A 25,187-nucleotide genomic window follows, 5' to 3' on the forward strand; every position below is an offset into this window, starting at 1 on the left:
TGGATGAGCTATTACCAGCAGGATAGTGAGTTTGTGTGTGTGGTTTTTGGGAGGGGGGTGAGGGGGTGAGAGAACCTGGATTTGTGCAGGAAATGGCCCAACTTGATTATCATGCACATTGTGTGGAGAGTTGTCACTTCGGATGGGCTATCACCAGCAGGAGAGTGAATTTGTGTGTGGGGGGGGGGGGGGGTGGAGGGTGAGAAAACCTGGATTTGTGCTGGAAATGGCCCAACTTGATGATCACTTTAGATAAGCTATTACCAGCAGGACAGTGGGGTGGGAGGAGGTATTGTTTCATATTCTCTGTGTGTATATAAAGTCTGCTGCAGTTTCCACGGTATGCATCCGATGAAGTGAGCTGTAGCTCACGAAAGCTCATGCTCAAATAAATTGGTTAGTCTCTAAGGTGCCACAAGTACTCCTTTTCATTTCTGAAGGTGTTAGCTGCTGTCCTTTCAAACAAAGGCAATGTTTGTTTCTGAAATATTCTTCCTTGGGCCAGTTAAACCTGTAACCCATTGGGCTGTTGCTTGTGTACTAGCAGAAGCTACCTGATCAGCATTTCTAGTTAGCATTGCTAGAGTCTACTGCAGACTATGAGACTAGTAGGAGAGTTTTCCGTTGAGCTATTCCAACAGGGCTAAGATGCACAGTAAGACAGAACCTGTATGTAAGTCGGAGAGCTTGCAGTGATACTTTGTCTATCTGAAAAAAGAAAAAGGAGGACTTGTGGCACCTTAGAGACTAACAAATTTATTTGAGCATAAGCTTTCGTGAGCTACAGCTTACTTCATCGGATGCATTCAGTGGAAAATACAGTGTGGAGATTTATATACACAGAGACCATGAAACAATGGGTGTTACCATACACACTGTAAGGAAAGTGATCAGGTAACGTGAGCTATTACTAGCAGGAGAGCGGTGGGGGGGCGGAGGAGAGGGGACAACCTTTTGTAGTGATAATCAAGGTGGGCCCATTTCCAGCAGTTTACAAGAACATCTGAGGAACGGTGGGCGCGGGGGGGAATAAACATAGGGAAATAGTTTTATTTTGTGTAATGACCCATCCACTCCCAACATGTATTTGATCTGTAAGACTGATGGGTCATCCTTCAGGATAGGTTGTAGATCCTTGATGATGCGTTGGAGAGCTGAAGGTTTAGTTGGGGGCTGAAGGTGATGGCTAGTGGCGTTCTGTTATTTTCTTTGTTGGGCCTGTCCTGTAGTAGGTACACAGATCTTGGGAGACAGGCCAGTCCTTGCCTACAGACAGCGCCCCAACCTGAAGCAAATACTCAACAGCAACCAAACACCACACAACAGAACCACTAACCCAGGAACCTATCCTTGCAACAAAGCCCGTTGCCAACTGTGTCCACATATCTATTCAGGGGACACCATCATAGGGCCTAATCACATCAGCCACACTATCAGAGGCTCGTTCACCTGCACATCTACCAATGTGATATATGCCATCATGTGCCAGCAATGCCCCTCTGCCATGTACATTGGTCAAACTGGACAGTCCATACGTCAAAGAATAAATGGACACAAATCAGATGTCAAGAATTATAACATTCAAAAACCAGTCAGAGAACACTTCAATCTCTCTGGTCACTAGATTAGAGACCTAAAAGTTGCAATTCTTCAACAAAAAAACTTCACAAACAGACTCCAACGAGAGACTGCTGAATTGGAATTAATTTGCAAACTGGATACAATTAACTTAGGCTTGAATAAAGACTGGGAGTGGATGGGTTATTACATTAAGGTGCCACAAGTCCTCCTTTTCTTTTTGCGGATACAGACTAACACGGCTGCTACTCTGAAACTTGTCTGTCTGAGGTTCTCAAGCGCTGGAGCAGGTGGCAATAGCGCCATTCTACAGGTAAGGAAACTAGGGCACAGAGAACCCAAGGCCACGCAGCGAGATGGCGTGAGAAGCAGAACACCTCTCTTCGCTGCCAGCAGTGCTGTGCTGGAATCACCAGACAGCACTGACTATCCTGATCATTTACTGAGACGGGGAAAGCGGCCCTTCGTTGTGCCATTTTAGCCCAGCTTATGGTTCTGTTCTGTTTTGTGCAGCCACCTCTCTGTCCTTTCCAGCATACTCTAAGTTCTGCCAACCATCTGGGATTCCTATCTGAACATGTGCATTTTCTAACACAGCGACCATACAATTAATACAGTATAATTCATTGTAGCCCTGTTGTCGGCTACTTCCCCCCTCGGCCTTCCCTTCAGCTTCTTCCTTGGCAAGCTGCCTTCCACCATCATCTTCTCCAGATGGTCTCCACTTCTGCTTAGTGGTCATGTGCAATACTGTATCTTTCATTTCTCAAGCTCCAGGAGAGGAAACATTTCTCTTCACAATACTGCATTGCCCAGCTATTGGCTTCTATTTCCAGTAACAGCTCCACATTTCAAATGCTTCCGTCATCTTCCCTCCTTGGAGGTGGTCAATTTCCACAGGTCTACAGAGCAATAAGTCAGTTCAAGGCACTAGCCAAATAGGCTTCAATTTTGTTTTCTTCTATTTAAACTGAAAGCAACAGGGGGAGCTGAAAACAACCCTTGTATTGCTCTGCCCTGCTCTTATTTCTAGCACATCCTCTTTCTGATATGCCCTGTGGTGAGACTCCAACAATGCTGGTTATTAGCAACAGTAAGTCACACCACTGGAGGTAGCTGTATTGCTAAAGCCTACAAAACTGCATGCTAGCTGCCTGCAAATGAAAGTCTTTCCCATATCTCAGTCTGCTGGGCATAGACAGCCCTTGGATGAACTGCCAGGATAAAATATATATATATGCTGCTCATTTACAATCTGGTGGTTACTTAGGTCTCAAACATCGCAATCCTCATCCACTACTTTTGGCTTGAAGCCATCAGAATGAAAATTACTTCCGGGTGGATAAGGTAGGGAGTTAATAAAGCAAAGAGGTTTAAGATAAAAAGGACTTTGTTTTACAAAAACGCTAAAGGGGACTTTAAAGCATTTCCTGATATAGACACAAAATCCCCCAGAAGGCTGACACTGAATTATTCAAAGAGGACTAGCATCCCAATGTTAAACAATGCCAGTGGCAAAGATTCACAAAGAACAAACTGGTAATAGCCCAACTTAACAGCATATATGTGGACACATAAGACTGCAGAATCTGGGCCCTGCAAGAACCTTTGATGCAACTTAGGGTATAGTCAGTGTCCATGTGTTATCTTCTTATTCTCTTAGCAAGTGCCAGATGGTGATAAAGATACATTTGGCCGCAGTACAGTAAGCAAATGCCAGATGGCGACACTGCAGAAAAATACATCTGGTGGGTGTAGTCAACTGTCAGCAAGAAACCACCCCCTACTTTTCTTCCAGCCATTGCTGTCCCAGCACTCACCATGTACACCCAAAGAGCTGCCTTTCCATGCTCAGGATTATTGGTAGCATCTAAAGGACTTTGCTCAGATCACAAGGTCTGTACGCTCCATCGCAGTATCAATGCTCCCAAATACCTGCAGCATTACTGAGGAAACCACCAGGTTATGTACGATAGCAGCTTCCTGAGCTCAAGCATGAACAGTAAGGGAGAGTACGCCCTGTTGGTCAGCAGGAGGGAATGTTGTCACAGAAGGCATTTCAACCTCCTGGTTTTCCCCTTTATACAGTTTAGTATTACATCTGAGATCGTGCGCCATGCAACACAGGTATCTTTCACAGGTATCAGCTGATCAGCAGACTGAGCTTGATCCTGTCAGATGCAGCAGTAAACTGTGGGTTTATCACCTCCCAGATGGATTACTGTAAGGTCCTAAAACTGGGGGAAGGTGAAGGTTGCAAAGCACCTCCATTTAGTTCAGCGTGCAGCCGTGCACCTTCCAACTAGAGCAGAGTAACAGGAGCACATCACCCCAGGACTCCACATGTTTCTCTGGGCCACAGTTCAGTACCAAGGTACTTCAGTGTCCTGGTACCAATCTACAAAGGCCTCAGTGGAGCAGGCCTCGACTACCTGAGGATATTGTGCTTGTCATCATGAGTACAGACCAGCACGGTCATGAGAAATACAAAATGAATAGAACTAAGGCAAGGCTATAAGGCTTTTTCAACAGCAGGACCTAATCAATTAACTATACAATCCTATCCCCTTAAGAACTAGAGAAGAGCCATCTCTTTGCATTTTCATTTATAGATAAATACAATAAAGCCAAGAGGAACTTAAGTCATCTAGCCTGACCACCTGTCGGTCACAGGACACAGAATTTCATCCAGACACCCCTGTATTAAGTCCAATAACTTGTGTCTGACTAAAGCAGATCTTCCAGAAAGACATCTACTCTTGACATGAAGATATAAGGAAATGAAGAATCCACCACTTCTCTTTGTTCCAGTGGTTAATCACCCTCTCTGTTAAAAATTTGTGCCTCATTTTTAATCTGAATTTGTCTGGTTTAAACTTCCAGCCATCACTTCTTGATATGCCTTTCTTGGTTAGTTTAAAGAGCCCTTTAGTGCCCAGTACTTTCTCCCCACAAAGGTATTCATGCTCTGCAGTCAAGTCACCTCTCAATCTTCCTTCTGATAAACGAAGCTCATACAGCTCTAAGTCTCTCACTGTGAAGCTTTTTCTCCAGTCTTCGAATCATTTTTGTGGTGCTGTTTTCTGCACCCTGTCCAATTTTTCAACTTCCATTTTAAAAGATGGCCACCAGAACCAGATGGAGTACTGCATTACTGATCTCACCAATGCCATACCCAGAGGAAAACTCACCTCTCTCCTCTTCCTTATACATCAAAGGATCAAACTGGCCCTTTTTGCCAATGCAAGGTAACGTCGTCTACTACGTTCTTGTCTACTACAACCCCTAAATCCTTTGAGTCCCTGCTTTCCAGGATACATTCCAACATTCTGTAAGTATGGCCTGCATCCCTTTTTCCCGGATGTGTAACTTGTATTTGGCTGTATTAATTTTGTTTCAATGGCCCATTTTACCAAGCAATCCAGATTACTCTGTATGACTGCCCTGCCCTCTTCATTTACCACTCCACCGATCTCTGTGTCATCCAGAAAATTTTTAATATCAGCAGTGATTTTATATTTACTTCCATATCACTGCAACAATATTGAATGGTGTCAGACCTAATACTGACTGTTGCAGAACCCCACTAGAAACATCCCCATTCGACAACTCCCCATTGACAACTACTTTGAGATCTGTCAGTTAGCCAGTTTTTAATCCATTTAATGTGCGATTTTTTGATATTGTATTGTGCTAATTTTCTAATGAGAATGTTGTAAAGTATTAAGTCAAATGCCTTACAAAAGTCTAAGACTGTTCTATCAACAACAGTGGTGGGCAACCTGTGGCCCGTCAGGGTAATCTGCTGGCAGGCTGCGAGACAATTTGTTTACATTGACCGTCCGCAGACACAGCCGCCCGCAGCTCCCAGTGGCCATGGTTCACCATTCCCGGTCAATGGGAGCTGGGGGAAGTGGTGTGGGCTGCAGGGACGTGCTGCCTGACACTTCCCACAAGCAGTGGGGGGGGGGGGAACAGAGCTATAGTACATGCGGATGAAGAAATTTTTTTTTTAAACAAAGGAAATTAAATGCTCTAAAACTTCGTTAATATGAAGTTATGGTTGCCCAGTGGTGCCTCGTGCTCTTCCCTAATGTGAAGCATGCCTAACTTTTAAATCTCTAAAAATTAAGAGATAAAAAGTTAAAGAACAAGCCAGCTCCTCAATGCAACCTTAACACTGCCCCCACACAGCCCCCCGAGTTGGGAATTGTTCAGCAAGGGTGGTGCAAATATTAAACAGCCAAGAAAAGTGGCAGGTTCTCCATTTCTTGTCATCTTCAAATCAAGACTAGATGCCTTATTAGAAGATGCTTTAGTCAATCACAAATTATTAGGCTCAATACAGGAGGAACTAGATAAAATTCTCTGGTTTGTGTTATACAAGAGGTCAAACGACATGATCTAGTGGTCCCTTCTGGTATTAAATATATGAATCTATAGTAAGTAGCTACGAGGAAGGACTCAGACTGTCCCGTTGTTGGTATTCCACAGATTTGAATTTCAGCTTTTCTCTGCATGTGGTCCAGCTGCGTCCCCTGTGGTAGCTGAAGCTGTACTGAATAGTGGAGGGATTAGTTGTAACAGCTTGGCAGAGCTGTCTCCATGAGATGAGAAGAGGGGCATGTGTACCTTGAGAGAGCAGGTATGCCTCATTTCAGGGCCGAATTTTGTAGGCTGTCTCAGTAGAGGTGCATGAAGGGGTGTCTTCTTGCCATAGCATTCTGGTGGCACAGATGACAGAGGTCTGTGGGGCACAGTGAGGGGTAAGTGAAGGCAATGTCTCGGACAAAATCCTCTAGCCAAGGTTGAAGATTTGGTAACAATTAGCAGGACTTGGGTGGTTTGTATGGAGTAGGCCAGAGTTTGAGTGCAGGCCAGGTAAAGGTAGCTCCTGTTTGCTACACTCCAAGTTTTGCCTTCACAAAGAGAAGGTGTCACAGTTAGACCATGTCCTACAGTGCTTATATGCTCTGTTCCTGGAGTCTTCTGTAGCATCTGTGAGGGTAGCGTACTAGTCTGTGTGTTATTGGCATGGTGGGTCTTCACTTAGAGAAGGCAGAGGTAAGGTTGTATTGAAGGAGGTGGCCTGTACCCTAACTCTGTATTGCCTGGTTTTCAGAAACATAGTCACTCTCCACATTCGGGAAGGGCACGAGGCACCACTAGGTAACCTTAATTCTGTGTTAACACAAGTTTTGGGACATTTAATTATCTTAGTACCACGAATGGAAAACACAAGAGCATCATTAAGTGCCATCCACTTTACAACATCATTGGGTAGCTGAGTTTCCATTACCAAATTTTTACACAAATTCCAAAGGATCAAGCAGTTTTAATTCCCTGACTGGGTAGTTAATATGAATAAAAGCAAGCAGTAAAAAAGCTTCATTTTAACATTTACAGAGGAGAGCCAGGAAAACATAAAAATTCATAAATACATATTCAGGTCTTAAAGATCCATTGGTACTTTGTGACAAACCACTATTTAGAAACAATTTTCTTATAGCCACCCTATTTATTAGAGTATGAAAACGTGATTGTTTTTAAGAACCTCTGTGTTCCTGGTGCTTATTTCTTACTGAAGTCATAAACCCTGTTCAATCACAGTTGGTTGCTATGGAAATGATTAAATCACAGACAAAACATTGTGACTTCACATAAGGAACAATCAGAAGGAACGGAACAGGCTCTGAAAACTAAATATCCTGTTTTCCCATCAATGCCTCTAAAAATCCTAAGCCAATAACTACAGGCACCAATTTTTACATGTCCTACCTAATCAGCATGAACACACTTATCATTCACGTATAAAGAAATACATTTTTTCATCACAATAACCTTAAATTCATGAAATAGTGGGTTTGCTATTTTAAATATACTTGCATTATCCAAATGTCAGTGCCTGAGTATTTTCTTTCAGCAACTACTGTTAAAGGTGAAGTATCAGTGGATATATTTTGCAACTGACAGTACAGTTGCTATCACAACTGAAATTAATGGCACAGAAATTCCACGGAAACCAAAGCTATACACAGAGCTTAATAGTTTTATTTACTAGCTACAGCTGCAGAAACCAGGGTGCAGTCACATGAGCTTTCAATGAGATTTAACTACATGAAACATGTGAAGGGGCAGAAACAAGCCACTTTTGAGCCAGAGGGAGATAAACAAAAATGAAGATTTAAAATCAGGGTTCTTTTATTGTTTTTAAATAGATTAGTGAACTTTCCACCAATGCTTCAGAAACATTACCCTTTACCATCCAAGAAAGTGTGGCATTATCTAGGCCAGACCAAAGTTATAAGGGGGTGGAAGGTGTAAAAATAGCACATTACAATGGTTCAACCTTAACTATGCAGAGGCAAGAATCTCTCTGTAATAGTCCAAGACTTTGGTACAATGAGTTAGCCAAGAACCAATCCACAATTTTAATTCCAAACTTGCGCTGTCATCTTAAGTAAAGTCCTTAATGATCCCTCGATAGGTTATCGTTTTATTTTAAGTACTTAATTTTTCAAAATGTTTTTCCAAATGCCAAGCCTCCAGATCCAGTCATTACGGAACAACTAGGGTTCCTGAGTGTGTGGGACACTACTCTAACACAGTTCCCTTTCCCAGCAAGTGATTTGTATAGATTTCACTTGTATTGATCAATGCTAGTGTACTATTCTGTGGCATTAGAAGCTGGCACTTCCTTCAAATGTGTTGAGAGGGGACTTCCATTAACAGAATCTCTTTTGCAGGTGTTTTTAATATTCTCTTTTCTTATTACTGCAAGTGTTCCCATGAGGTTTTTCCAACACCTTCAGGATCGTGATCCCATAATGAAACAGCCTTGTTTAGGTCGACCCAGAATGCTGCTGAGAAATGTGATGCACCCTTCACAGCAGGAGCCAGCAGGGAGATTTGTCTTTGCTGTTAGGAAAGTACTCTCACATGAACATGGACACAGCTGCCAATTTGCAAGAGCATCAAAAAACAAATGTGTAGTATGTCAGAGGTAAACTAGTGTTTTCTTGCATCTGAGTCTGGATACTTTCCCTGAGGAAATCCCCTCTACCATGGCTTATGCCTTAAATGAAACAAGCACCCATAAGGGACTACCTAATGCTCTTGACATCTGCAGATAGCAGAAAACCATTCCACATCCCATGACTCAACCTGGATGAATAGTAGAACCTGGCACGTACAATCATCTCAAAATGATTTATGCAATTAAGAACATGCATCAGCTCTCTTAAAACGTAAATCAGTATCGGTTCCTGAAATACATTCATTCTAGCATAGCATATATTCTCTATAGGGTGCAGCCACTAAATAGAAACGGGTTCCCACATTTGAGTGGGCCTGACCTTCCATCCAATCGGGCAGTGGCGCATAGACACCGTGGGAGGACAAAACTAAAGTAACTCGTTAAATAGACAGTGAAGACTTATCTTCGGAGTTTGACAAACTCCGTCAGCAAGTTAAGGAAGTATGGGCTGGATGAATGCACTATAAGGTGGGTAGAAAGCTGGCTAGATTGTCGGGCTCAACGGGTAATGATCAATGGCTCCATGTCTAGTTGGCAGCCGGTATCAAGTGGAGTGCCCCAAGGGTCGGTCCTGGGGCCGGTTTTATTCAATATCTTCATAAATGATCTGGAGGATGGTGTGGATTGCACTCTCAGCAAATTTGCGGATGATACTAAACTGGGAGGAGTGGTAGATACGCTGGAGGGGAGGGATAGGATACAGAAGGACCTAGACCAATTGGAAGATTGGGCCAAAAGGAATCTGATGAGGTTCAATAAGGATAAGTGCAGGGTCCTGCACTTAGGACGGAAGAACCCAATGCACAGCTACAGACTAGGGACCGAATGGCTAGGCAGCAGTTCTGCGGAAAAGGACCTAGGGGTGACAGTGGACGAGAAGCTGGATATGAGTCAGCAGTGTGCCCTTGTTGCCAAGAAGGCCAATGGCATTTTGGGATGTATAAGTAGGGGCATAGCGAGCAGATCGAGGGACGTGATCGTTCCCCTCTATTCGACATTGGTGAGGCCTCATCTGGAGTACTGTGTCCAGTTTTGGGCCCCACACTTCAAGCAGGATGTGGATAAATTGGAGAGAGTCCAGCGAAGGGCAACAAAAATGATTAGGGGACTGGAACACATGAGTTATGAGGAGAGGCTGAGGGAGCTGGGATTGTTTAGCCTGCAGAAGAGAAGAATGAGGGGGGATTTGATAGCTGCTTTCAACTACCTGAAAGGGGGTTCCAAAGAGGATGGCTCTAGACTGTTCTCAATGGTAGCAGATGACAGAACGAGGAGTAATGGTCTCAAGTTGCAGTGGGGGAGGTTTAGATTGGATATTAGGAAAAACTTTTTCACTAAGAGGGTGGTGAAACACTGGAATGCGTTACCCTGGGGAGGTGGTAGAATCTCCTTCCTTAGAGGTTTTTAAGGTCAGGCTTGACAAAGCCCTGGCTGGGATGATTTAACTGGGAATTGGTCCTGCTTCGAGCAGGGGGTTGGACTAGATGACCTTCTGGGGTCCCTTCCAACCCTGATATTCTATGATTCTATGAAACTAATAGCTTGCAAGATGCATTCCTTCCAATATATGGTAACCAATTTACAGTACATCATGCTCTACGACAATCTCTGCATCGTTCAACAAAATTTATAAAACCAAGAAATAATCCTCAGTGCTGTATTTTAAAGAACTTGGAAACAATTTGATTGCTGTGGTCCCAGATCACCACCATCCAGATTGCACACTTCCTTTCCATCACCCAGAACAGAAACTGTCCCTCACGCTTCACACTGAGCAAACAAGCAACAAGAAACTGTTAGTTGCCAAGAACCCCAGGGCAAATTTTACTAAACCCAGGACCGTTTTTAAATGATCTTTGATGATGAGAACTGTTCTCTTTCCGAGGGTTGGGAAAGGTGGCTTGTTCAGTTTTTAGAAACATTTCAGCTAGACTGGTACCTTTGCTGTCTTAGGACACAAACAAAAATAAAAGCCACACATAGCCGGTTTCACTTCTCCATCAGAAAAAAAACCAGGGAGGTTTGGTTTTACATGCAAGGACCTGTTAAAAGATAAACATTTTAGCTAGAACCAAGCAGAAACTTCTCTCGGCAGATGAACTTTCCCCTCCCCACCCCTATATTTACAAAACAGGTTAGTCTCAAACCATACGGGGAGAATTTCACAGCTTTGCACACACTAATTAAGTATTGCACTTGGGTGCAAGACAGATCTAATTCTGCATTTTTGCAGCTGATGATTAACCTATTTTCTGGAGGGTTTTTTTTTCCCTTCACAAATTAAACAAAAAAGCCTGTTGAAAGGCAGTGCCAGTCAGCCATGCAAGAACAGGAGCCTACTTCCCCAGCTACGCACACATGGGTTTTTCTTTCCCTTAACACACTCGTATGCATTCAACCTTGTTCTTCCAGGCAGAACATTTCTGGAGAAACCTGTTTGTTCACAAAAAGAGAGTTAAGATCTTCTCATGTGGTCATGATCTACACATAACTCTGAGCTCTGAAGCAATACAGGAACTAAACTTAAATCGAAAAGCCTACAGTAAGAATCATCTAGCAGTTATCTAGCTAAATGGATCTCAAATCACTTTACCAATTGAATGCTTAGGCTTTGTCTACACTAGCACTTTTGTAGGACAGGGCTCAAAAAAAAAAGAAAAGAAAAAAAACACACATCCCTGACTGATGTAAATTTCACCAACAGAAGTGCTGGTGTGGACAGTGCTATGCCGACAGGAGAACTCTCTCCTACAGGCAAAGAGCAGCTACACAGGAGACCTTCCAGCGACACAACTGTAGCGGTACAGCTGTGCCACCGTATGGTCTGCAGTGTAGACGTAGCTTTAGCGAAGGGGATAGGAAATAGCGAAATATTGTCATATCAATCATCATCCCATCATACAAATCAATGGGAGAAACTCATCTTGGGCCCAGAGGTCTGCAACCATAACTCATCTTTGTACATGGGGATCTGTTCATCTAGCACTCCTATGACAGTAGTAATAGGATTGCTCAGTGTCCCGTATGTGAAATAGGGATAGTACATATCTACCTAACAGAAATGTTTGGATATTAAATGAGCACCATGCCTGAAAAGCAAGTCAAGTGTTTGGATGGAAGGCCTGACATTTATCCAATGTGTTTAGAAAGATTAAATCGTTTTAGTAACTGGATGTTACTGAAGAACAATGTTTTAATTATACAGCCTCTCTGTACATCTCTTGAGTGTTAAGTGACTTGCCCAAAGCCACTGTGCAAGTCAGCAATAGGGTAGGAAATACAGCTGTTTGGAAAATGGGGTTCCCTGTCCCAGCAGAAAATTTCTACTTTTCAGGAAAAAATGAAAAACCAAAATAGTTAAATTCAGAAATACCGCCGCAGTGCCTCATGATCCCATTCTCCTTTATAGGACAGTGCACCGTGGGAGCGGAAGCCTAGCTCACTAACTAAGGAGAATGGGGAAATGAGGGAACTGAACACCACCTCCCACGAGGCCAATCTAAATCAAAAATATTTAGAATTTTGGTTGAAAACTTCACTTTGCAGTTTTTCAGTGGAAAAAAAAAAACCAGAACACTTCCACAGAAACCAGATGCTTTTTATGAAACATTTCATTGCATCAAAAGCCCAACTTTCTGTCAAAAAAATAGTATAGATGGAAAATCTTCGGTCAACCCCAGCAGCGAATAAAACTTGAGGTGAGCATAGTGTAACGGGGAGGGCAAAGGAGTCCGGAGACCTGGGTTCTATTCCTCGCTCTGTGACTTCGGACAAGTTGCTTTCTGTGCTGCAGTTTACAAATCTATAAAACACAGGGATAATACTTACTCACCTTTGCAAAGTGCTTTGAGATTTACTGATGAAAGCTGCTACATAACCGCAATGCAACAGTATTAAATGAAAGGAGCTATATATAAAAATATAAAATTGCACAATTTGGGCTGAAGTTCAAAGTTCAGAGTTACAAAGCTACTTATTTGTAAAAAAAAAAAAAAAAAAATGCCCAAAATGAGAACTCTCCTAAATTTGGATGTGATTCTCTAAAGAGCTTAACATCCTTAACAGATGATCAAATAAATATTCAAACATCACATGATAGCATTACTTTGCCAGCTACATATCAGTAGTGACCTGGTGGCAACAGCACACAAGTTTAAGGACAAAAATGAATTGTGCATAGAACAAACGCAGCATTAGGGAGGCAGAGTATAATTATACAACACAGAATTTGGCTCACATACTGAAATTAGCACTCCTTGTCTTGCAAAGAGAGAGTCATGGGATCTGCAAAGACCACAAGAGGTCTGCAAGAACATTAGGCTTTTCATCTCATCAGAAAGACCAGCCCTCAGGAACACAGCACTCCCTGACATGCTGGGGCACAGCTATGATACTTCTAGGGGAAGTGGGTCCTCTGCGAATCCCCAACACCATTGCTTACAGCATTTGGGTTTTTTCTAGGTCTCCTAATCAAGTACATATCAATGCTACCTTATCTTATGAAGCTGGATGAATTCACACTGTGAAGGGCTCTGACTGCAGAAACCAAGGTTTGGATGAAGGCTCTGCAGTTTTGACCTTACTAAGCATATTTCCTCAGAACAGGGGACAATTTCCACATGTTGTAAGTCTTGAGGAGGGAAGGTGTGAACGTAGCTTTGTTCTGAATGCAGATGAAGTACTGCATGTTCCATTTGAAAAGAAATAATTAGGTAATAAGACAGGGCTAATCCAGAAAAAAATCTTTAGTCAAAACTCATGAACCAGCCAGAGAAATAGAGTTACAATAGGAAGGAATGTAGAAAGGATTTATAGCTGTATTTTTATAAATGTTAAAGCAGATGGGAAAGGAATCTGTGAATTTTAGGGGAAAGAACTGGTAAACAGTATGTGTGTATTCTCAAAAGGAAGTGGCAGTAGATTTGACTGATATTTCTCTAACGCATCCACTGCAATTGTTATGCTGATTTAAAAGAAACTTTTAAAAAAAGACCATTATTTACAGTATCTGACATATTAACCAAGAATCCAGCTTCCATCACTAGTTATTTTAACAGGTTTCAGAGGAACAGCCGTGTTAGTCTGTATTCGCAAAAAGAAAAGGAGTACTTGTGGCACCTTAGAGACTAACCAATTTATTTGAGCATGAGCTTTCGTGAGCTACAGCTCACTTCATCAGATGTTTACCGTGGAAACTGCAGCAGACTTTATATACACACAGAAATCATGAAACAATACCTCCTCCCACCCCACTGTCCTGCTGGTAACCAGCAGGTTACCAGCAGGTTACATGATGGTAACCAGCAGGACAGTGGGGTGGGAGGAGGTATTGTTTCATGATTTCTGTGTGTATATAAAGTCTGCTGCAGTTTCCACGGTAAACATCTGATGAAGTGAGCTGTAGCTCACGAAAGCTCATGCTCAAATAAATTGGTTAGTCTCTAAGGTGCCACAAGTACTCCTTTTCTTTTTAGTTATTTTAAATTCTGGAATATTTAAGTTTTGCATAAGAGAACAATTATGCCATCCACTTACTGCTGTCTTCTGGAGAGGCCAGAACATCTGGTTAAAGATTTAATTACTTTTGTGCAAATCTTGTTAGTTGGTAGCTAGGCACAGAATTGCCCGATTCAGAAGGAGAACATTTCCTCTGTTGTACATGGCAGAGGGGCATTGCTGGTACAGGAGGCAATCCCTGCAACAAACCGCGTTGCCAACTGTGTCCGCATATCTATTCAAGGGACACCATCATAGGACCTAACCACATCAGCCACACCATCAGAGGCTAGTTCACCTGCACATCTACCAATGTGATATATGCCATCATGTGCCAGCAATGCCCCTCTGCCATGTACATTGGACAAACGAAACAGCCTCTACACAAAAGAATAAATGGACACAAATCAGACATCAAGAACTGTAATATTCAAAAACCAGTAGGAAAGCACTTCAATCTCCCTGGACACTCAATAACAAACTTAAAAGTGGTCACTCTTCAACAAAAAAACTTCAAAAACAGACTTCAAAGAGAAACTGCAAAACTGGAATTAATTTGCAAACTTAACACCATCAAATTAGGCCTGAATAAAGAATGGGAGTGGCTGGGTCACTACAAAAAATTATTTTCCCTCTGTTGATACTCACACCTTATCAACTGTTGGAAATGGGCCACATCCACCCTAATTGAATTGGTCTCGTTAGCACTGACCCCCCCACTCGGTAAGACAACTCCCATCTTCTCATGTGCCGTGTATTTATACCCGCTTACTGTATTTTCCACTCCATGCATCTGACGAAGTGGGTTCAAGCCCACAAAAGCTTGTGCCCAAATAAATTTGTTAGTCTCTGAGGTGCCACAAGGACTCCTCGTTGTTTTTGCTGATACAGACTAACACGGCTGCCACTTGGAAACCTCTCTCCAAGTAGTGCACTTCTATTCATCTGGCTCCATTTAGTAGAATTTGCCCTGCATGGCTGGGCAGCCATCACTACTGGAGTGAGTCTAGTGCAGTGGTTCTCAGCCAGGGGTCATATGCCTGGGGGTACACAGAGGTCTTCCAGGGGGTACATCAACTCATCGAATATTTGCCTAGTTTTACTACTGGCTACATAAAAAGCACTAGCAAAGTCAGTACAAACTAAATTTTCATACAGTGACTTATTTATACTGCTCTGTATACTATACACTGAACTGTAAGTACAATATTTATATTCCAATTGATTTATTTTATAATTATATGGTAAAAATGAGAAAGTAAACAAATTTTCATTAATCGTGTGCTGGGACACTTTTTGCTTACAAAATCAGACATAAAAATACAATAGTTTTTAAGTAATGTGAAATTTGGGAGTAGGCAAGACGGACAAGACTCCTGAAAGGGGTACAGAGAGTCACTGGTCTAGCGGTTACTCCAAGGGACTTGGAGTTAGGAGTCCTAGGTTCTACCTCCAATTCTGCCACTGATATAGCGTGACCTTAGAGAGACCAAAGAACTTGCCTATGCCTCAGTTTACCAGTCTATAAATGGGACTGCTACTTACTTACATCACAGGGAAGTCGTGAAATTTAATATTTATAAAGCACTTTGAAAGCCTTAGGTCAAAGGCGCTACAGAGATGCAAAATATGTTTTACTTAGAATAGACCTTTTTACTTTTTATGTTAGCTCTTTTGCCAGGTTGCTTTTGCTGTGTATGAACTCTTGGAATATGGACATTTGCTTAACTGTCAAATAAATGCTTTGGCAGACATGCCCAGTCTTGAAAGGATTAACTACTATAAACACTCTGCCTGCAAATGGCACTATCTAAATTGACCAGTGAGATAGAACAGCTAAGTAACATTTCTTCATGGATTAGATGACTAATAATTTTTCATTGCGAATTGTCTTGTACATTGCTGGGGAAATAATTTTGTCTGCAGGTTTCCACATCCAAACACTTGAGCTTTGCGGTGATAGCATATTATTTTCTTGATAAGCCCTAAATAGAAAGAGCCTTGGCTAGCCCTGAAGTGTACATTTTTGTCTCCATGTAATGTAACTTTCCTATGCTGTGTTGTTACCACAGCAACTATGTTCTCAGCCACTTTGTTCTCTGCTTTCAAGAACACAAGCTGCTGATACTCTCTTTCTTCTAAAATAAAACTAAGGGAAAAAACACATTTGAAGAAGGCATGCTGCCCAGTCACCATGCTGTGCATCTCTCTTCAATGTGGAGAGATCCCCTGGTTAGAGCTTAGGTTGGTTTAGTTAGAGTTTTCAACTACTGCAGATTTCCTGTCTGTTTAGAACTGCAGTGAAAGTGCGATGTAGCAAATAAAGTGGCCGGAGAAAGAGAACTCAGCTGGGAACCTGTCACAGCACATGGACAGCTCCTAGTTCCCTTTGCCGGTTGATATTTTCTAGACAAAAACAAGCTAGCATCATGTTCCTACCATGTGTGCTCTTTGCATTCTTCCGTTACTTGCACTCAGTGCTGGGAATTTGGTTCTGTTCTACTCAGGTTGTAACACCCCGCCCATCGCCATGGTATGAGTAGCGGTTAAAGAGCATACACGTTCCTGCTACTCTCTCCCCACCTTGATTTCACAACCTCTGTCTGTGATACCAGTGGCAGCTGCTTTTGGACTGGAGCTGGGAGACTTCCCCTCCCAGCAAACCAGCTCCTTCTCCCCTGAACAGGTTCAGAGCATGGGATTTATTTACTGTACACAATGTGGAAAAAGTCCCTCTCTAGTATTCAGCTGGCTCTGTAACTGCAGTTTAACACTGCTCCCAGAGGGTTGGATGGGAGCAATGCTGGTGCCCAAATAAGAAACACTACATTTGGAATATCCCTGCACAAGAAGTGTCTGTCTATAATACACTATCCTGTTGTGTCAGTAATACATAGCACTTACACAGCATTTTCCATACAACTATACCCTCAATAACTATGAAAAAAGCATTCTCATCTCCATTTTACAGGTGGGGAAACTGGAGCTGGGCAGTTTGCTTTAAGGCCATGCAGCAAGCCAGAGCTGGAATTTGAACCCACAAATTCCCAGCTCACATGCATAGTTCACTAGATCATGTCTCTTAAGACTTACAATATTATGCTTATATATGCACATTTTATATACTCTCACTCACACTAACTCAGAAACTGAATCAGATGCTGGAGATGGAAGGGATCTAATAAGTTATGTAGTCCTTTGCGCTGCCAGTGCAGAATTGTTCCCTTTTGCACTATTTGCTACTGTTACGGTACGTTTAAAACTAGACTGGATGAATAATGGGGCTTCCACCATTCTCTTGGAAGAGTATTCCACAGCCAGTGGAGATGTGATTAGATACCAAAGCAATGAGTCTCTAATACTTAAAATAGTGCATTGTACGGAAAAAATTTTCCCCAATATTAAGCCCCGCTTTCCCCTAGTTGTCTGTACCCCGTCACCTTACTTCCTTAAATGCAACTCTAGTCTGTGGTCACTGAGTACATCCTCTGTGCATGTGGAAGAGGACCATGAAAGTGACACATTACTGGAGCGGAATCCTTAGTCTGTGCCCTTTGACAGAGAATCCCAAAAGGGCTGGGGCCAAACAGCCTTATTTCCCGACCTTTTCTTAGAGGCTTTGACAGTTGTTTCATCTCAGACAGCAACTATGAAATTCCCAGATAAACTCTGAGTGGTTTGGGGCTAATAAGACAAGATTTATTTAATAAGAGAAAATCTTATTAGAAGGAAGGAAGGTCTGGTGGCTAAGGCACTAATTGGGACTCAGAAGGTCCCAGTTTTCTTACCAGCTCTGCCATAGACTTCTTGTGTGACTTTCCTCTGTGCCTCAAGTCCCCCTCTATACAACAGGGTAATGCCTCACAGAGGAGTTGCAAGAATAAATCCATTCGTGCCCATGATGCACAAAGGAACGACAGCAATGGTAGATAAAACAAAAGAACCAGTACACACACCTCATTTTAACTGCTGCAAAAGCTGATCTAGACAGGTACCATTTGTGTTACAGTCAGTGATGAGCTGCCAAAATCTTAACAACCGGTTCCCTATAAAAAGTTCTGATTTAAGGGATGTGCCCCAGTATGTATTTTTTGTACCAACAGGGTTACCCTACGTCCGTATTTTCCCTGGACGGCGATTTAAAAACCAAAAAGCCTGACCTGTCCAGGAAAATACGGGTGTGTGTTAACCCTGCCTAAAGTTCTTTTTTAAAAAAATGGGCCTGAACTAGAAATGGGCTCCGTTTCACATGTGTGGGTCCCCGCCACTCCCTGGGGGAGTGCTAGGGTGACCAGATGGCCTGATTTTATAGGGACAGTCCCGATTTTGGGGTCTTTTTCTTATATAGGCTCCTATTACCCCCCACCCCCGTGTGATTTTTCACACTTGCTGTCTGGTCACCCTAGGGTGTGCACATGTGTGGGTCCCAGGTGCTCCCTGCCCCCCTCATTGAAGCAGGTGTGCAGGGTTACTGCCCTGGGAACTGCAGGGCACCAGTGGACGTGGGGCCAGCTGCAGACAGGAGCGTGTGGCAGGGGGGTGCGGGGCTGGCTGGAGACAGGGGCTGGCTGCGGGCAGGGCAGGGGGTGTGGCAGGGGCTGGCTGGAGACAGGGCAGGGGGTGTGGCAGGGGCTGGCTGCAGGCAGGAGGTGTGGGGCTGGCTGGAGGCAGGGCAGGGGCTGGCTGGAGATGGGGGCTGGCTGCAGGCAAGTGGTGCGGGGGTGGCTGGAGGCAGGGAAGGGGGTGCGGCAGGGGCTGGCTGCAGGCAAGGCAGGGGGTGAGGGGGTGGCTGGAGGCACGGGCTGGCTGCGGGCAGGGTGGTGGGTGCTCACGGGGGGAGCAGCAGGATGCAGCCCAGGCCCAGCAGAGCAGCTGGGGACCCACCAGGCAACAGCGGGAGCCTCAGGGCCAGGGGAGCAGCAGCAGCAGCACCACCAGGCCTCGTGCCCAGGGCCAGGCGACAGCCCACATGGCTCCCCCAGTGCAGCGCCCCCGGTGGCCGGAGGAGGAATTACATCACTTCCCAGCCGGAGCCCATCAAAGCCTCAGCGTCCCCTGCAGGGAAGCGGGTCAACAAACTGTTCTAAAACTGTTTAAAATTTAACAACCAGTTCATGCGAACCAGCTCCAGCTCACCACTGGTTACAGTGAATAAACAAAATCTTATATTTCTGGACAATGGGACCTCCTATTCCATCCAGTTTGTCCCTTCCGCTATGACCCTTTACAAAGCGGTACGTCTCAGACCCAGCCTGTCACGTCAGGCATCTCATGTCATGCTCATGGAGTCTCTCTATGGGCACTCCATTGCACCTCTTCATTATATTGCTTTGCCCGCCCATGACATCCCTCATATTGCTCTATCCAAGGAGGGTAATTCTTCTATGGAACACCCACTGTAAGTTTCCTAAATCCATTTAGATGGTATTCACCGCTTAGGATAATCAGTTTTGGTTCCCAATTTTCAGTACCACTTTCAAACTGAAGGAGGCTTTTGAAAGTACACACACACACCTTCCAGCCACTGAATATCTGTGTTTCATATTTTTTTTTCTATGGCTGTAAATACATCACCTTTGAAACATTCATGCTGTGTGCGAGACATTTCGAATAGCAGAATGATGTGCGTTGGCTATATTTAGGGAACTAAGATTTTAAAGAAAACAAATGTCAAGCCCCATTAAAAAGAGATAGTGGGTTGTTAAATGGAACCCAACCAAATCTGAAGGCAAACACATTTTCAAGTTTCAAAGAAGGTGTTAGAAAAAGAGAGTCAAACAAGTGTGTGGGCGGGAGGGGCTCGGATCAAGTTCTAGCCACATTATTTTCCAACAGACAGCAAGCTATTCAAGTGAGTCAACTTCAGGCCATTAAGAGCAAGAGCTCAAGACCACGTTGATGCTGCCCCCAAATTTATTGCTCACTTCCTTCAAAAACAATAGATGGTAGCTCAAATTCCAGTGGAAAAAAGGTGCCCTGATTCTCCCATTGTGGGCTATTTAAACAAACTGAACAAAAATTTCTGATGGGCCGGAAGAAGGTGACATCGGAAGTTTCATTTGAAGCAAAGGGGTAGAGGATGTATACCACAGGAGAGCTGTCATGCTCTCTTCCCCTCCCACCCCCCATGTGCAGTATTAGTATCATAACTTGTCTGCCTTTGCACTACCGTCTAGAGCTTGTATCCATTCACTGCGTGCATACCACCAGCTACCGATGAAAAGATGCCTGTCAGTCATCTATTTCCATGGAGCCCACTCAAAAGCTCCAGCAGAAAGAAGAGTCAGACTGCACAGCTGGGACCACTGAGCGGCAGATTAAAGGAGCCACGGGTTTAGCACAGCACAGTTTGTGTTGAAAAGGAGCAGTTAATCTTTTTTATGGGTACAAATAGAAAAAAGGAAAAAGTAAAAACTCTCTGCCCATTACCATGGCAATGCAAAAATAAGTCAAGATAATGAGCATCATGACAATCAGATCCCATAAACTTATTGCCAGTTTCTCATGTGAAAATTAATCCTCATTTACAACATAAATATGAGATCTCACCGGGTTTTATTATATTACAATGTTTTTATACTGGGGAGAGGAAGATGTCCAAGTGAGTTTGCAGCAGTTTTCAAAGATTTGCCTCTAAATGCCAGTGTGTTAGATTGCTTTGCTGCTTTTATGCAAAAATGGAAAGCAGCATCTTACGGAAATTGCAAAAAAGCAACAACACAGAAAAAGTGCTAGTCATGTTTAGTTTGCAGTTAGCATCTATTTGTACCAGCCAAGTTCTGTTAAATATTCACCTCAACCAACAACAAAGCTGCTTTAAAAATTAAAAAGCAAAGAGCGTGAAAACACCTAGATAGCAAGAAATAGGAATGAAATGTGGTCACGTGCTGCCATACATAAGGAAGGAGACAGCCACCTTGGAGAGGTATGGACTTGTAGTCTAAACGTAGAACTAGGAGCCAGGGACTTCTGAGTTTGACATTCACTTGTCATGTGACCACAGGCAGGTGACAACCTCTCAGCTTCAGTTTGCTCATCAGTAGGAAATGAGGATGTGAACCAGCCTCTCCTTGGTTTTCCTGTGCTCTGCACCAGTGGTTCTCAACCAGGGGTATGCATACCTCTGGGGTTATGCAGAGGTCTTCCAGGGGGTACATCAACTCATCTAGATATTTACCTAGTTTACAACACTGTTACATAAAACAGCACTAGCAAAGTCAGCACAAGCTAAAATTTCATACAGTGACTTGTTTATACTGCTCTATATACTATACACTGAAATGTAAGTGCAATATTTATATTCCAATTGATTTATTTTATAATTACATTGTAAAAATGAGAAAATCAGCAATTTTTCAGTAACAGTGTGCTGTGACACTTTTGTATTTTTATGTCTGATTGTGTTAGCAAGTAGTTTTTAAGTGAGGTGAAACTTGGGGGTACGCAAGACAAACCAGACTCCTGAAAGGGGTGCAGTAGTCTGGAAAGGTTGAGAGCCACTGCTCTACACTGCATTTGTCTCTCAAAGGAAGTGATGGAAGACCCACTGTTCCTCGGTCTAGTTTGACTATGTCTTCCTAAGTGGAAAACACAACATACAAGCTAGATATGATTCAAAGACAAAGAAACAAGTACGTAAAAACAACCACTTCTGCCTGAAATTTTACCTACTTTTGTTAAAGTAACACCCCAGACTACTGTAAATTGACAGACCACTGGAAAATATCCCCCATTTATTTACTTTGTGCATTTAGGAGCACCGTGTCCAGTCATTTTCACTGTTTCCCCTATATAGTCTTTTTCCCCATTTGTGTGGGTCTTTCATACAGCAATGGCAGAGAATAACATTTTAGAAAATGGAAGAAAAAAATTAAAAACCATAAAGACTGGCAGGGGAAACAGGACAAGTGTAGAACCTAAAACTGGTTTTAACTTTGTTTTAAACTGATCTTACAAGTTAACAGCACCCTTCAAAACAGATTACTACTTTTGTGCTCATCATTTGTGCTGCACTGCCCAAGCCTTGTATCTGTATATTCGTATGGAGAGTTTGATCTCTGCACTCAAAGCTTTTTCTCTCTATTCCAACCCTCCTGTCCTCCAAATCTTTTAGAAGGAACCAACAAGTAGTAAGCAGATGCAAATACTCAGTAATTCACCACACAGTGAGGCCTCACAATTTTCAACACTTGATTTTAATGCTCAAATTTTCTTGTTAAATAAACATCCTCCCGCTCTCATGTACTCTGAATTAACAATACAGTAGCAGCTTCCTCCCCTAGCAAGAGCAAGCCACAGACTATCACACCAGCAGTGGCCAATGAACATTTCCTCCCCCATTTCAAAATCTAAAGGTTACACACACAATTATTTCCACATTAGAGATTAAAAAGCAAACCCCAGGTGACAAAGCAGTGTTTAAGGCAACTGCACTGTTCGAAAATATATTGCTAACAACATTACTAAGTAACTGGTTGTGTGAAAAGGGCTCAGCTGGCAAGAAAGGCAAAACAGCTCAGTTGATTCTTTTATATGGATAATTCACAGACCCACAGCTTCATTACAGCACTAGCCGCGAGGAAAGAGCTAAAGAATACTTTGCTATGTATTGTAATTACAATCAAAATGCCTCCTGTCATAAAAATAAAGGGAAGGGTAACCACCTGTCTGTATACAGTGCTATAAAATCCCTCCTGGCCAGAGGCAAAACCTGTAAAGGATTAAGAAGCTAAAATAACCTCGCTGGCACCTGACCAAAATGACCAATGAGGAGACAAGATACTTTCATATGCGGGGGGGGGGGGGGAAGAGGAGGAGGAAGGAAGGGAGGAACAAAGGGTTCGTAGGTCTGTGTGATGCTTTTGCCGGGAACAGATCAGGAATGCAGTCTCAGAACTTCTGTTAGCAAGTAATCTAGCTAGAAATGCATTAGATTTCCATCTGTTTAATGGCTGGTAAAATAAGCTGTGCTGAATGGAATATATATTCCTGTTTTTGTGTCTTTTTGTAACTTAAGGTTTTGCCTAGAGGGATTCTCTATGTTTTGAATCTGATTACCCTGTAAGGTATTTACCATTCTGATTTTACAGAGGTGATTCTTTTACCTTTTGTTTAAATAAAATTCTTCTTTTAAGAACCTGATTGCTTTTTCATTGTTCTTAAGATCCAAGGGTTTGGGTCTGTGTTCACCTGTACCAATTGGTGAGGATTATTATGAAGCCTTTCCCATGAAAGGGGGTGTAGGGCTTGGGGGGGGGATATTTTGGGGGAAGACGTCTCCAAGTGGGCTCTTTCCCTGTTCTTTGTTAACACGCTTGGTGGTGGCAGCATAGGGTTCAAGGACAAGGCAAAGTTTGTACCTTGGGGAAGTTTTAACCTAAGCTGGTAAAAATAAGCTTAGGGGGTCTTTCATGCAGGTCCCCACATCTGTACCCTAGAGTTCAGAGTGGGGAAGGAAACTTCATACCACCCTACAGTGAAACTAACTATTTGGGTCACACATTGACACATCTGTGGTATCCAACAGCAACTAAGAAAAACTAGGTTTTCCCCATTTTACATGCTCGGTTTTCAAAACAGTCTATGGTAGATGGATTCCAAAATCTCTGCTTAAAATACATTGAGGCATCAGCAATTCTAATGAATGCACACTCCAGTGTACACGGTGTTTTCGTCTACTTACGGATGTACCCCAGTACACGCCCACAAAGTAGCCCTTTGAAGAATCCGTATCACATGACATTTTTCTGGTTTTGAAACCCTATACATTTCCTACAGAGAAAGCACTCAAATACTCCAGTGACCGGCAGAAGGTCAAAACCCTAAAGTAGACAGATGCAGATGTACAAATAAGGTCTTTTCTCAAGAGCCAATCTCTTAGACACCATCCTCGCGACCATGGATTTCACCTCCCTATACACCAACAAGTATTGCCTGCCTCAGATATGTACAAGATAATGGGCAACCCTCAGCTATACTCCCTAAAACACATCAAACTCATCCATTTCATCCTCACCACAACAATTTTACATTCAGCAAACATTTTGTCCAAACCATGATAATAGCGGTGGGTACTACAATGGCTCCCCAGTATGCCAACCTCTTCATGGGTCACCTTGAAGAAGAATTTCTGGATAAATGCACCACAAAACCCATGAAATACCTGAGATACATCAATTATATTTTCATGCTCTGGATAGATGACCTTAATTCCCTCATAGATTTCCACCCAACTTCAGAAACCATCACTCGTCCGTTAAACTCACTCTAGAACACTCCCACACTAGCATCAACTTCCTGGACACCACAATCAGCTTTAACAATGGAACCCTACAGACAAATATAAACAAGAAACGCACAGACCACCACACCTATTTGGACAGATCCAATAACCACCCAAAACACATCAAGACATTTGTTATCTACAGCCAGGCACTCAGATACCACAAACTATGCTCGGAGTAAAAAGTCCAGGATATATACACCTTAACACACTTAAAACTGCCTTTACCAAACAAGGATACTTCACCAGAGAAGTAGACTGCATCACGAAAGAAGCCACCCAAACACCCTGAGAGAACCTGCTTCAATACAGAAATGAAACCACCTCCGAACGCACACCCCTAGTTGTCACATACCACCCCACACTGGAATCTACACGGAGTATCATTAAATAACTGCAATCCATACTTAATGGGGACCACATCCTGAAAGAAATCTTTCCTGAACCCCCTCTTCCGGCCTTCAAACAATCCCCAACCTCTCCAAGCTCATTGTTAGAAGCAAGCTCCACACAGATCAGGACATACCAACTCAGAACAGCACCAGACTCTGCCAGAACAACAGATGCAAAACCTGTAGACATATCTCCACTGCTACGATGACCAACACCCCGCACAACACACCTTTCAATATCCATGGGGCCTACACATGCCTATTACAACATATGATGTACCTCACTCACCTTCTTCATTCACCACCTGAAGAGAGGCTTTCACGGGATTGGCTTTGCCATCAAAAATAAGATCACCAGTCAGCTTTTGGAGCTTCCTGTGGGGATCAAGGAGCATCTCATGAC

General features: G+C 43.0%; 1 protein-coding gene across 1 annotated transcript in view; it reads right to left on the reverse strand.

The window, feature by feature from the left end:
* CCDC12 (coiled-coil domain containing 12) overlaps positions 1-25,187 on the reverse strand; it is an 85,756-nt gene that overhangs the window by 47,594 nt on the left and 12,975 nt on the right. The gene's annotated exons all lie outside the window — the stretch shown is intronic.

The sequence above is a fragment of the Lepidochelys kempii genome, chromosome 2, assembly GCF_965140265.1.
Source record: "Lepidochelys kempii isolate rLepKem1 chromosome 2, rLepKem1.hap2, whole genome shotgun sequence".
In the NCBI taxonomy this organism is placed as follows: domain Eukaryota; kingdom Metazoa; phylum Chordata; order Testudines; family Cheloniidae; genus Lepidochelys; species Lepidochelys kempii.